This window comes from Berghia stephanieae, chromosome 2 (genome assembly GCF_034508935.2).
Source record: "Berghia stephanieae isolate SIO BIC M18660-M18661 chromosome 2, UCSD_Bste_1.3, whole genome shotgun sequence".
Lineage (NCBI taxonomy): Eukaryota > Metazoa > Mollusca > Gastropoda > Nudibranchia > Aeolidiidae > Berghia > Berghia stephanieae.
The window spans coordinates 38,342,685-38,357,643 of NC_088361.1; the positions used below are offsets into that span (position 1 = coordinate 38,342,685).

Below are 14,959 nucleotides of genomic sequence, written 5' to 3' on the forward strand. Positions count from 1 at the left end.
CTTAATAGACCAGCTACCCATTTAGTATCGGTGGAAGAGGGGTAAATAAAAAATCTCGACTGCCCGGGATAGTATTTGGTCCCTTTGCGGGTGAAGCGAGTGCTTTACCAATGAGCTATCAGGTCGAATAAAGTGAACATAAACAGCAACAGGCCCGTCTCTATCTACTATCTATCTCTCTCTCTCTCTACTCTTTCTCCCCCCCCCCCCCCCCCCCCCCCCCCCCCCCCCCCCCCCCGTATCTCTCTCTCTCTTTTCCTCCTCCTTCCCCTCGTCTCTCTCTCTCTCTCTCTCTCTCTCTCTCTCTCTCTCTCTCTCTCTCTTTCTCTCTCTCTTTCTCTCTTTCTCTCTTCTTCCTTCCCTCTCTCTCTCTCTCTCTCTCTCTCCTCTTCTCTCTCTCTCTTTTTGTTTTCCTCTCTTTCTCTCTTCTCCCTCTTCCGGAATGGATTTAATTATCTTAGGTTGTTAAGAAATGGTTTATCATTGTCATTTTCATAAAGCAAGGGAGATAACGTGTTATTTTCTGGACTGATCGTTTAGGGCTTAGGGGTTATTATGAGGCTGGGATAATACCATGTTACATACATTAGCTAGAGAGAGAGGAGAGAGGAGAGAGAGAGAGAGGAGAGAGAGCGAGAGAGAGAGAGTGAAGAGGGAGAGAGAGAGAGAGGAGAGAGAGGGATAGAGAGGAGAGAGACAGTTGGAGATAAGAAAAATAGATAGAGAGAGATAGTTAGGAAGATAGTAGATACATGGATAGATAGATAATGGATAGATAAATTGATAGATAGAGAGAATAGATAGATGATAGAGAGAGAGAGAGAGAGAGAGAGGATAGAGAGAGGAGAGAGAGAGGGAGAGAGGAGAGAGGAGGAGAGGGAGGAGAGGGGAGAGAGAGAGAGAGAGAGGGAGAGAGAGAGAGGAGAGAGAGAGTGAGAGAGAGAGAGAGGAGAGAGAGAGAGAGAGGAGAGAGAGATGAGAGAGAGCAGAGAGAGTTTCCATGTGAAATGTACCAGCAGCCAGGCCTGATTCCAAACTCTACCCTCCAGTGTTCAGTCTTCATTATCACCATCATTATCCTCACACCAGTGTCACCATCAGCCACAGGCTGAACAAACACCAACCCTCCTCTCCCTCCTCAGCCACCCCCCTTCCTATCTCCCACGCCAACACCACTCTGAATTGTCAGCTCGGGTTTAGTAAAGAGTACTATGGAATCGCGACATCAAGAACTGGCCAAAAACTTCATCAACGTTATAAGACAGAGGAACGATTACTGGTGAGAACGACGTCTCTATCAGTAGTAGAAGCGAAACAAGGAACTTAGATTTAAACCTTATTACAATTTGCGGGGTAAAACAGCCGTTTGAATTATGTGTTTGTGTGTGTATGTATATATGTATATGTATATGTATACCTTTCTTTAAACAAAATCAATCAAAAAACAAAATTTAAAGACATTTTTTAGAAAAGAATCTCTCTTCTCCTTACTTTTAATTTTACTTTTTTCTTTTTTTTTTTTTTTCTTTGACTAAGTAAGTTTTAGAGTGTCAGGCAATACCCATCTTACACTCCCTTTCCTCAATATTTTATACTTGTAAAGTCTTGTAGAAGTCACGTTTCCCGGACAGTCTGACATTGTTAAAGAGTTTCAGACAATCCCCATCTCTTTTCGCCATATTTTATCCTTTTAAAGTCTTGTCGTAGCCACGTTGCCGGACAGTCTGACATTGTTAAAGAGTTTCAGACAATCCCCATCTCTTTTCGCCATATGTTATCCTTTTAAAGTCTTGTCGTAGTCACGTTGCCGGAAAGTCTGACATTGTCACAGACTTCAGAATAAGACACAAAGTTTTCAACCTTATTGTCCCAAACTAGTTTACAAATGCCCCCCCCCCCCCCCCCCCCCAAAAAAAAAAAAAATGCTGCTCGTTCCGTCATGCATACAAATCGTATAAAGAATGGTATATTGATAGTTTTGCAAATTCTTAAAAGTTGTTCAGATTATTCCAAAGAAATGTTATGACAGAACTTTGCAATAATATTTTTTAAAAAACAACTTATATTTGTGGTTTAAACGAAATGTTTACGACCTCTATCTTGTATTATAACGAAATAGTGTAACCAATATAATTTAATATGGTTTATGTAACAACGATAATTTTATTGACTGATAAATATCTCTCTCGGATTGAAATCTATTCTTTAAAAAAAGTTGTTGGAAGTCATAATTATTCCCTTTACAGCCCGTGTTAAATTTTCACCGACGAGCAAGAATTAATTGCAAATCTAAAAATTATATAACCATTTTTTATACAGATTGATATACGAGTAACTTGCAACCTTTTTTAAAATTTTTTTTTTTAGAATTTAGGCTAATTCTGTCATTAGTGTATAATAATTGAAATAGACGAGTGCCTGTTCGTCATAGCCTTTATTTCCCGAAAATATCGCAGATTTTTCACTAGTTTAATAAAATATAATAGAATCGAGCATCTTACTGGTTGGCATAAAGTAACAACAAACAATTGTGTGATATCAACCGCAGTCATTTAACAGGGCTTGTTGCTCTGCGTGAGTAGAGTTATATAGTGTTCCGGTAGTGGTGCTCACTCGCAGCATCGGCACGTCATCGATATCCTCTTCGTGTGTCAGTCTGCCCGCACGTGCGTACGTGTGTCACCCCCTTTGCCATTCACTGGCACCGATGTCAACATAGAGTTCGATTATAGTTTGTCGATGCGCGTGCGTTTCTGTGATCATGTGTTGGAACTCACTCGATCACTCACTCACTCACTCATTCCTTCGGATAATGTAGGGAAAAAATCGATTGTTTTGAAATTAGTGAGGTTTTATGATAGGAATAAATTTTTATAGTGTCATGGGTTCTGTTAAGATATCCAAGTTTTTGTGTGACTAAATGATAATGTATTATTCATTCTGTGTAGATCTATGGGTCGTTGTGGATCGTGGTCATAGACAGAACTGTGCTAATTCTGTGGAGTAACAACTTCTACTGTTTTGTAGTGCGTGTGTTGTTCATCCTGTCTGGTATCATCGATCATAGCGATGAAAGGGTAGATGAAAATAGACTAACACGAGACACACTGCATCTTATCATAGGTTACATTGTATGGTGTGTATCTTGTGATCCTCTTGGAAATGGAATATATACTTCGACGACTACGTGTTGTATAACTGCTCATCTCTTGCTCTCTGCTCTCTCTCTCTCTCTCTCTCTCTCTCTCTCTCTCTCTCTCTCTCTCTATCTCTCTCTCTCTCTCTCTCTCTCTCTCTCCCTCCTGCTACTTCATCATGCTACTTCATCTAGATTGCAATTTGACTATATAGATTGGTTGATAGATAGATAGATTGACAGATAGATAGATGAAGTAGATAGATGTGTAGATAGATAGATAGATAGGGAGGAGAGATAGACAATTAGATGGGGGAGAGAGAGAGAGAGAGAGAGAGAGAGAGAGAGAGAGAGAGGAGAGAGAGAGAGAGAGAGAGAGGCGGCAGCAAGGGATAGTTTGTGATCGTAAACATGCACCGACAACTAGAAATATATATTTTTTTATTTATCACAGCAGGAAGAACATTTCTGTTGCTTTCTGTTATTGTTACTATTGTTATTGTCGTCCATGTCGTCGATATTTCAGTTGCTATTGTCGTTATCGTAGTTCAGTTGTTTATTATTGTTGCTGCTATTATTGTTCATGTCGCTGTTCTTATTTATAATTATTGTCCTGGTTGGGGATCCTAACCTCCCCTAGTGGGCAGGGGGGTACATGCTGTGTCTTCTATCCCCCCATACCCGTTTTCCAATTGTTTCCTGTCATTGTCTTGGAATGAGGTTACTTAGTTTTGTCCTGATCCTTGCCGAAGTTCCTTGGCTGGTAGGGAAACAGTCGAATGTATAGTTATAGTTTTGGGAGATGTTATTTTTTTTTCTTGTAAATCATCTCTCTGTTATGCATTGTATTATGTTTAGTATACATATTATATTATATGATTGGTAAACATTTGAGTGTATTCCTCTTAGTTGGGACCTGTGCTTGTGTCTGGATGAGAACTAAGTACTTTGACGGTGTGCTCTTGGAATCTACATCTGTTCTCTATTTGAACCAGTTCCCCTTTGTCTTCCCTTTTCTTTTGTGCTTTAATTGTAATTCTATAACTTTTTACTATCCCATTTTCTTCCTTTTTACTGACGCTGATATGACCTTAATGTGTTGCAAGCGCCGTAAAAACCATTAAAAACAAAAACAACAAACTATAATTATTGTCGCCAACCATTGTCCACAACGCCACTCGATTTCAAAATAATTTCTAAAACGCATGGCAAAATAACTTGTGGAATTATCCTTTTAGCTCATATTCCTATAACTCCAAATATTGCAAAAGTTGTATATGGACAAATAATATTTCAGTCTATTACTTTCAAACGATAGTCGCAATCATTTTTTCCAGTATAATAGTATTATACCCAAAGATAAGCTCATTACGAATGCCAATATTGGGGGGAATATAAAAGCTAAGAGGCAAAAGGGGGTGAGGGAGGAGGGGGGGGGGGGGCATTGTGGCATTGTGAGGGTTTATTTTTGATCAATTCTATTTATTATTAGGCAGGGCGTGACCTTTTGATCTGTCAGTGTCTTGTCACAAAACTGTGATGAGCCAAATATCGTGCTGAATCGGCCTATTTCTCATACTCATACACTACAGCTCGATGTTGTGATAAATCATAGTGAGTTTAAGTTAACTCACTCAACCCTAACGCCGACTATATCCGTAGTTTACCCGGGTTACTTTTACCCAATGCCTATTTATTACATTTTTCTAAGACAAATTATAGGCGTCGTATCAAAGCTAATGTTTTTAATTTTCGCATGTTAATGATAGTTGAATATAACTATCTATGTACATGCTCGTTTTTAATACATTTTTTTTTTCAATTGTGAAAAATAGAAAAACTCTCTAGGATTGAGTGAGTTAAAAATTGTTATTGGTGTCAATGTTAAAAAAGTTACAGGTACCCGGCAAAAATTCTAGTTGAAAATTGATGCATTAGTGTTAAGATTATGTTATTGAAAACAGGGCTGTCAAATGGCCAGAGTTCGTCGTAGCCAATTTCCGACTTCAAAAGTTGCCAAAATAGAACTCGCATGGCTAATACTACTAACACTCTAGACCCGTAAAAAACTCGTCGGTTTTGATATATCGACTAGACCAGGAAAAATGGGTAAATTTATTTTTAAAAAATGGATAATAGAATCACGATTCTCTGTATGGCCATCTGGCAGCCCTGCTTGAAGACCTGGAAAGGAATTTGAAATTACGTTGCAACTAGCTCTGAGTTAATGTTATATTCCGTGCATCTACTATTGTGAATGGGATATATCTCGTTGTCGAAGAGTGAAAACGAGTGAAGCTAATAAATTTATGCGCTTTGACTAAGATACCTGAAACTCAGGATTGAGTAAGTGCATATCAGTAGGTAGTCAGTAAGTATTATATTGTCAAAATAAAGGAAGGATAATGAGAAGTAAAGAGCTACTAACTGATTATGGCTGCGCTATCTCTATGGATGCTTGCCGTGAATGTGTGTGTGTGTGTGTGTGTGTGTGTGTGTGTGTGCATTACTTCGAGTGTGTCAGTCTGTTTCTGGTATCCAATTAGTAATTTGTTTCCATAAATCTCAGAATTAAATTCCATAAATCTAACTCGGTGCAAAAATATGCAGGTCTTATAACCGAACGCTCATTTTAACATTGTTGTATAATGGACACTATTTTGATTCGGTTTTAGAGTATTTTTATTACAGCAATGAGCCCATAACAATTTGGGTTATCAGACCTGCAAATGAATAGGTACGCGTCGGCTACTAATATTTAAGGAATTGGTAAGTGTGTTTGTGCATCTACATAGTCTAAGAAAGTTAATTCTATAATATATTCCATCCATTAAAGATATGTCATCATATGATATTCAAATGGTCTTCGTCTCTTTTCTGTTAAAAGATGTTTTCTTCTAATTATATGGTATCTGCTTTGTAATGTTTGTATAGGTGAAAGGAGTTGAAGGGCAAAGAGAACAAATAAAAAAAAACAAACAAAAAAAAAAAAAAAAAAAAAAAAAAAAAAAAAGAGAAGGGGGGGGGGGGGGGGGGGGGGGGGGGAGAGGTTGGAGAGGGGATCGATTTATGACATTTCTTGAAATAGCTCTCCAAGACCATCGATTAGAACACGTCAACTCAGGGGTCATCTCCAGGTTATCTCTATCGCACACCAACTCACAAATGGATATAGACAGGGGACAGAGAAGGGGAAGCTGAAGAATGAGAGAAAGGAAAAGAAAGATATACATATATATATATATATATATATATATATATATATATATATATATATATATATATATATAGATAGATAGATAGATAGATAGAAAGATGATTAGTGGCTAGATGGATAGATAGATAGATAGATTGATAATATGTGTGTGCTTACACACACACACATACACACACACACACACACAGAGAGAGAGAGAGAGAGAGAGAGAGAGAGAGAGAGAGAGAGAGAGGAAGAGAGATAGACAGATAGAGATAGACAGATATATAGAAAGAGATAAATAGATAGATAGATACTGAGAGAGAGAGAAAGAAAGAAAGAAATAGAGAGAGAGAGAGAGAGAGAGAGAGAGAGAGAGAGAGAGAGATAGACAGATAGAGATAGACAGATATATAGAAAGAGATAAATAGATAGATAGATAGAGAGAGAGAAAGAAAGAAAAAAAGAAAGAAAGAAAGAAAGAGAGAGAGAGATAGATAGATAGATAGATATATAGATAGAGAAGATAGATAGATAGAATAGATAGAGTAGAGAGAGAGAGGAGAGAGAGAGAGAGAGAGAGAGGAGAGAGAGAGAGAGAGAGAGAGGAGAGAGGAGAGAGGAGAGAGAGAGAGAGAGAGAGAGAGAGAGGTAGTAAGATTCTGTCAAGGCGATAGCCCAACGATTTGGATAACAATATGCAACAAATATGTTGACAATCAACATCATTAATTCCCTCCCCCCCCCCCCCCCCCCCCCCCCCCCCCCCCCCCCCCCCCCTTATAGCTACTACTTTTGAAGCAACGTATCACTCACTTATTGTTAAGGTTATAAAAAATAATGTCTCTAAGCTACCAGTGTAAAAAAAATAAAAAAGATCCCTGTTTTAGTCATACATCGCTCTTTAAAATGAGTCCAAATATTTATTAAGACTTTATTAAAACCATTGCCCGATAGTTAGGCACGACTCCCTCCAAATCCATCAGTCTGATGGTTAATAGATCCCCTTTCTACCCAGAACTTCCAATTTATTGAGAATTTAGCCGTGAGCTCAGCCGGAATATTCTCATCGTTTTCGCACCGGAGTTTTTCCTTTCTCGTTGACCGGGAGATCAACTTCATCAATTCCTCGAGGTGCCCCAGGTTCTTCGTTACTGTGTTGTGGTATATAGATAGAAAGATGAAAGGAAAGAACGAAATAGATAATGATAGAGATATGTAGGTAGATATACATTATATAGAAACATAGATTGATAGAGTGATTGATGGATAGATAGATAGGTAGGTAGGTTGATAGATAGTATATAGACTCATATATATATATATATATATATATATATATATATATATATATATATATATATATATGTCCTTTTTACTGTATATATGCAGCCCCTTTCTAGTGTGATATCCAGATTCAATCTGAGTTATCATTTTTATGCAGATGATACGCAAATATATGATTCAGCACCCCTTAGTAATTTACAGTTCTTAATACAACGAATTACGAGCTGTTTTAATGAGATTAAATCTTGGATGTACCACAATAAGTTAAAATTAAATGATAGTAAAACTGAGATTTTAATGTGTGGAAGACCGAGTATCCTTAAACAGGCAAATAAATCACTAATTACTCTCGGAAATAGCACAATAGAATTTTCAAATAAAGCAAAAACCTTGGCGTCATCATTGATAAAGATCTTTCCATGACAAGCCACGTGAATAACACCATACAATCTATGTACATAGAAATGAAAAAAATAAGCAAAATTCGTAATTTAATACCGAAGCATATAACAGAACTTTTAATTAATTCCTTGGTTTTATCTAAATTGGACTATTGTAAATCCCTTTGGGCGAATTTAACTAAAGACAAAATTAGCAAACTTCAGGTTGCTCAAAATAACGCAGCCAGGCTCATTGTACGCAATAACAAAAAATACCGTCAGCAACTCTTCTTCTCCGTGAGTTACATTGGCTTCCTGTTGAAAAAAGAGTTGCCTATAAGATTTGTACTGTTGTCTACAAATCCCTGAGCACGAACAGTCCCTCCTATATTAAAGACCTTCTAAACATATATGTCCCCAATAGAAACTTGAGGTCAAGCAATGACCAATCAATCCTTGTCAAACCTAAGCCATTGCGTAAAATAGGTGAACAGTCTTTTCAATTTTCGGCCCCCATTTTTGGAACTCTCTCCCGTCACACGTGAGATGCTCGGATTCGTTGACAACGTTCAAATCTCGCTTAAAGTTTTATCTTTTTACGTCATAATGTTGCAATATTATTTTCATATTTTGTTGTTGTTAAATTGAATTCGTATCACGTTTCCTTCACACTTGTCTCACTGTAATATGTTTTGTTTTATATCACTGTAAAGCGCTTAGAGCCTGTGCCAACGGGGTTAAAGCGCTATATAAATGCCATTTATTATTATTATTATTATATATATATATATATATATATATATATATATATATATATATATAGAGAGAGAGAGAGAGAGAGAGAGAGATAGATAGATAGATAGATAGATAGATAGATGGATAGATAGATATATAGATAGAGGAGAGATAGAGATAAATAGATCGAGAGATAGATAGATAGAGAGATAGACAGATAGAGAGACATATATATATATATATATATATATATATATATATATATATATATATATATAGATAGATAGATAGATAGATAGATAGAGAGAGAGAGAGAGAGAGAGAGAGAGAGAGAGAGAGAGAGAGAGAGAGAGAGAGAGAGAGAGAGAGAGAGAGATTTAGAAGAAGAATAAATCCATTTCTGCTCGTCCTTTTAGAACTTTTAAGGACCTCTTTATTTCCCCACCTGACGCATTGATTTAACCAATTTACCATGATCTCCAGTTTCGTTCTAAGGGCTCTTCAGGACCGAGCACAGTAATTTTGAAACAAAAACTACTACATCGCCACCACCAGTTTGGCACGATAGACAATTTACAGCATTGATTTTTCCTCTGACCTCATTCTCCCAGTGGTACAGGAGCTCTGGGCTATTGAAAATGATGCCGGTCAATAATTCTGATATTGGTGTAATTATGTATATAATAGACTCGGTTCACACCGGATATATAGATTAAGTACAGCCGTATATCATTGTCTTTTAGCCAAAAGCGTTATTAGTCACTCAATTGACAATTTTTCAAGGGATGACACAAAAACAACACTTATTTAGATATTTCCTTTGACTCATTTTTTAACATAATCTTTAAAGGAGGACTAATCACTATTTGTGCAGCTTTGCGGTCTTGTCGTGTGACTCCTTTCCTAAAACGGCCATGTGCATCCATAACAATTAAACCGATCTCGAATTCCATGCAATAGAAGTCTCTGCTTTAGCTTTCAATCACTCGCCTTTTGCGAGATTGCGTATGTGAATTATGTGAGAGTTTTCCTCGGATTCTCTGATGTAATTAAAGAATGCGGGAAACGATTGTCATCTCAACAGAACTCGGACAGAGGTTCCACCATTTGTGTTATCGCATTGTTTCCTTTTGGTCAGCTTAACCGTCTGTCTGTTCAATTTTTAAAAATTTTATTTGTTTGTTTTGTTTTGCTATTCCGTCACTCACGCGAGTAGTTCTTCGATTATAACCAACCCAGCATCAGAGTTCGACAACATGACAAGCAGATTATCCAAAATTATTGACGTCATGACAATTTTATTCATTTGCCATGCTTTAGAAATTCTTAAACGAGTTGTCGGTCATATCCTGCTCTGCATCAATGGGGACTTTCCACCTGTCCCACATGTACGTGTTGTGAACGAGAACCTGAAACCACAGAGCTTCTGGTCGAGCGTTGTGTTGTGACGAGGCAACCGGGTGGGTTCGCGACTGTACAAAAATGCGGCAGGGAATTCGCAGCCTGGATAGACCGTCATAATATAGTAGTGTGAGACCCATTCAATAGAAGCTGCCACCCCTTGCAGTGCGCTCTTTGTCAACCACACGCCATACTCATAAGTTAATTTCACCCACACATTTCCGTAAACCATCGTACCCACCCATAGTAGTCCTCCCTGCTGCCCATAGAAATCTGGCATTAAATCTGGCACTAAAATCTGGCACCAGAGTCCCGCGATAACGAGCTCCTAGACGTCCCTCTATAATCTAGGACGAGAGGTCACAGACGAGGTCACGTGGGGGACACCAAAATGGCTGCCGCCGTTAGTGGGCTTTTGGTATGATTCATCGATAACGGATGGATTGGTGTTGGTAGAGCTACCCGATATAAGATGCATCGGCCGATGTCCAATCGAAGTTCTCGTAATTGATGTTATGCGTTTAGGTAACATGCTCACAACATCCACCAACCGGATATAACGTACCAACACAGAAAACTATGTGTAACCTTAAGCGTTTATAGTCAGATTGATATAATTTAGTGAGAAATAATAATTTAAAATGACTGTCTAAAAGTAATAACAAAGAACTTAGTGACGTGTTTGTTCCTTCTATAGACTATCTTTTGGAAGGCAATAAGAAATGTAATATATTATACCAAGTCACATTTTGTAGCCTGAATATTTGCACATCTATTTATACTACAAACAGATTTTCAGAGCAAAGCTAAGCATTGACATAGGTTTGCGATCATAGTTATTTGTTTCGACCCCTTTATGTCGTATTTAAATATCAAAAGCAAATAGATCAAAATGATTGTGTCTTTTGAAATATTGCTATAGATTTTCACCGTGATAAATGATAGAAAGGCATAAATGGAAAGCGCACTTTAATATATCCTATTTACAGTAAGATCTAAACTACCGCCAGTTATTTTTTTAATGCACATGCCCTGAAAAGCGCTTTGAGCACATTTAGTGGATATTGAGCTCAGCTTTCGTTACGCTCGCCATGTTGTCGGATTCATTAATAATCTTCACTCTTCCAATAAATAATGCTCGTGGAAGCAAACATTTAAGTGAGGGTGGTTATTCTTTTTAAATTACACACACACACACACACACACACACACACACACACACATATACACACATCGTAAAAACAAAAACAATGATTGACTGTTGTGCACAGGAATATCTTTAATGTCAACTAAAACTCTCTTCTTGAATATCTTTAATAATTGCACTTTTAATATATTATTAACTTCGGTTAAACCCTTTCCTTACCAACTACAGAAAACGTCACATTCGTTACGAATTTTCTTATTCAGATTTTTATTTGGACATCATAAAATTTAAAGAAAGTTTTGTTGTTATACCCATAAGAACTTAATACATTTTTAAAGCTTGTTTTGTTGCACAAACGTATGTATATTTTGTTATTAGTGGTTCTGAGTTTGAATGTAATGAAACCAGTTTTTATGTTGGGAAGATAGGACATTTTGGGAATGATGCTGAAAACTGTCGGGAAGGAGAGAGAGTTCAACATAAGTTGGTTTGGTATGTTGTTTTCAGTCCAAAACTATAATTGGATAGACACATTATCCTGAAAAATTTAAGTTCAAATTTACTGAACAGGATTTGAACCGACCCACGCCCTCCTTTCCCCAAATGTGAATGACTTAACCACCACGCAGGCATCTCATCATCTTCCCTGTCCGTGTCCCTGTGGAATTTCCAGATTTCTCATCCCCTGGTACATTATTATTATGGATAAAGCATTGTTTACAGTAGGCGGTAGCATAAACAAATCTGACGCCTGTCCAATTATCACCTGATGCTACGGACTGACGATACTTATAATGTAAAATGTGGTGTGATATAGACAATAATGTTAAAGACCGTTCATGTCACAAAACTTATGTATATATAATATATAGAAATAGAGAGCCTTTCCACCTGGAGCCAAAATTACTTCGAGTTCAAATCAAGTTTTAATTTAGGACAAACTTTACAACTTTCCTCCAATTTTGAACGAATTTGTTCGTGAGAAGAAGAAAAAATCTTATTTCAAATTTTGCGGTCTTACCATGATAAAGTATTTGGACTTCCACAGTCTTAAAATAGGACATCTAGGAGAAACTTCATTCAATTGTAAATATTGGTCCATCACAAGTTGACTTTTGATACCTCTGATATTTTTACGTATTATTAGAGTACACACGTTATCAGAGGAGACCAGTTCAACGTATTTAGATAAATATCTTTTGTAAGATTGATTTTGACACATCTATAAAACTCTTGAACAGTATCGAGTTTGAAACAAAACTCTTCTTATCTTTAAGCAGATTCTAAGAAATACCCGATGGACAATCAACGAATTACCGATAAAATTATGACTAAATGCCCAGGGTATTCAAAGGTCAGAAGGTCTATAAACAAATTCTTACATGATACGATAAAGAACATGAGAAATAACAACCACCTAACACGCATATTTCGTGTCAACAGGAACCAGACAAACCGGGTTGTCCAAATAGCACTGTTCTCACTTTTAATGTGGTTTTAAATCAGTATTTTCCATTTAATGCAGTATTTTCCTTTACACTCAACGACACATTGTATCTAGTTATCCTGTGCAACAAAAACAAAATACATTTTAAAATTTTTGATAAAAAACTTACGATATCATATCATTTCGAATATCGATACGATATCATTTATCATTTAATAATTACTACGATATCGATATCATTTCAAATATCGGAAAAATCTGTCCTTGAAACTATTAGTATTTGACAAGTTGGAGGGTGGTAGAAAAAATAAGTGGTCATGTTAATATTCTTATAACTCGATGAATTATTAATGCATATTCCAGGTTATTGCCACCTAATACTTTGATAGGAAAATCTTCAGTTTCCATAAGTGTGATCAATTAAAATGTTTTCAGTGGTCAAACGGGGAGCTATACTTTTGGAGTTCTGAGGCATGCCATATTTAATTTGTTGTTTTCAATAGATTTACGAGATAATTTGACATTGGATTACTGTATAACACTGTAAACAGCCGATTTTATCACTTTGTCGTGATAAAGTGGATATTGGAGGGGATTAAGATACGATTTAACTGCTCTAATCAGTTTGGTAATCGCTCATAGCCACTGTTGACATCGTTTACTCTAATAGTTGGCATGTGTTGATATTGGCCATGGTGACGGTGATCATGGCGGTAGTGGTGATAGGTGTTTTTGGTTGATTATGGGTATTGAATGATGTTCAACATTGGTTGACATTGCATTAAATGTGTATGCGTGTATGTATGTGCGCTCATGCTTGTGTCTTTATCTTTTCAACATAGATTATTTGGGGGAGGGGGGGGGGGAGAGAAAGAGGGAGAGAGAGAGAGAGAGAGAGAGAGAGAGAGAGAGAGAGAGAGAGAGAGAGAGAGAGAGAGAGAGAGAGCGCGCTTTGTACGCAAGCAATTTGTTTGTGTGTGTATTGTGTGTGTGCTTGTGTGAATGTGTGTGTGTGTACGTGCAAGAATGTGTATGTTTAATATGTGTGTGTACTTTTCATGCGTTTTGTTGGTTATAATGACGATTATAATGCTCCTGAGCTGAAGCTGATGAATGATGATGATGATGATGATGACACTAACGCGAGAGGAGCCAGTTTCGTGCCAAAACGTCATTTGCCTTGTCTGCCCACAATGGTGATGGTCCAGGCCATCAGGACTTTGGCTGCCTTCATAATTGGTCAGCATCGCATTATCTCTGATAATCTGCCACCGCCTTCGTTGGGTCTGGCAATTTTGGCGACCAGAGTATGAAGTAGAATAGTTTAAATGTGTGAGCATCAACGCTCACCGTTGTTTTTGGTGATTCATGGGTTATGTGTGTTTAATCATTATATTCAAATGCGCTTACAAGAGATGAAGTAAAAACTGTTAGAGTGAAATTTCATCATGTTTTTTTTTTTGGACTTTGATATTATTGTTCAATGTATTGTGGAACGACGATGTATTATTATTCTTGTGTTTTGATATCGGCCTTAAGTACTTTAGTATAAATTTCTGGTGATTCTTCAAAGCGTTTGGGATTAAATGAATTTTAGATGAATTTTGTGTATGGTATTTATTGTTATAAACTCTTCAATATTCCAGTCAATATCTTTCACCTTTTCCATGTCGTTTCACTTTGAAATGGAGCTACTGTTTCAAGTAAACTTCATATGTTGCCACAACAAACGGATGAGATATTCACAGAATAGTTGATTTTTATGTTACATCATGAGTTACACGCGTGTTATATGTTTTAAAGAGATCTATGTAGATAATGGTATTTTTATGTTTCCACACAAACCAAGGCTTGCACGTGAATTGCTGATTAACTGGCTTCCTCCTCATTAATTGACTCTGACATACTCATTTAAAGGTTGTACGAGTTGGCATCAAACGTCGAAACACTCGCTTTGACATGAAACTAATATCATCGACAGTTCCCTTTTTAACATTTGGCCAGAAATTCGGTCTTCAAGTACCGATCGATTGCAGCGACCCCTCATTTTGTAAAAACTCTGAAATCTAGGACTTTTGTGGCCAATCTTTTTTAAACATATGTTGTTTATTTTTTTCAGAGTAAGACAGAGCTATAGTATAACGATTTTGAAATGCCATTTTTTGGATTCTACAAATTTGTTGCGGAACGTAATACTATTATGTGATTTGCCATCACTGTGACAAAACAC

The 14,959-nt window shown here is 37.0% G+C and overlaps 1 protein-coding gene across 40 annotated transcripts in view; it reads left to right on the forward strand.

The window, feature by feature from the left end:
• The window catches only part of LOC144964833 (uncharacterized), a 298,720-nt gene that overhangs the window by 173,246 nt on the left and 110,515 nt on the right, over positions 1-14,959 (forward strand). For 4 of the 40 annotated variants that reach the window (XM_078899495.1, XM_078899504.1, XM_078899512.1 and 1 more), the window contains exon 1: positions 2,829-3,136. The exons of the other annotated variants lie outside the window; for them this stretch is intronic. The gene's annotated coding sequence lies outside the window, so the exon portion shown is untranslated. Of the gene's footprint in view, positions 1-2,828; positions 3,137-14,959 lie in introns of those variants that run through there. 40 annotated transcript variants of the gene reach the window in all.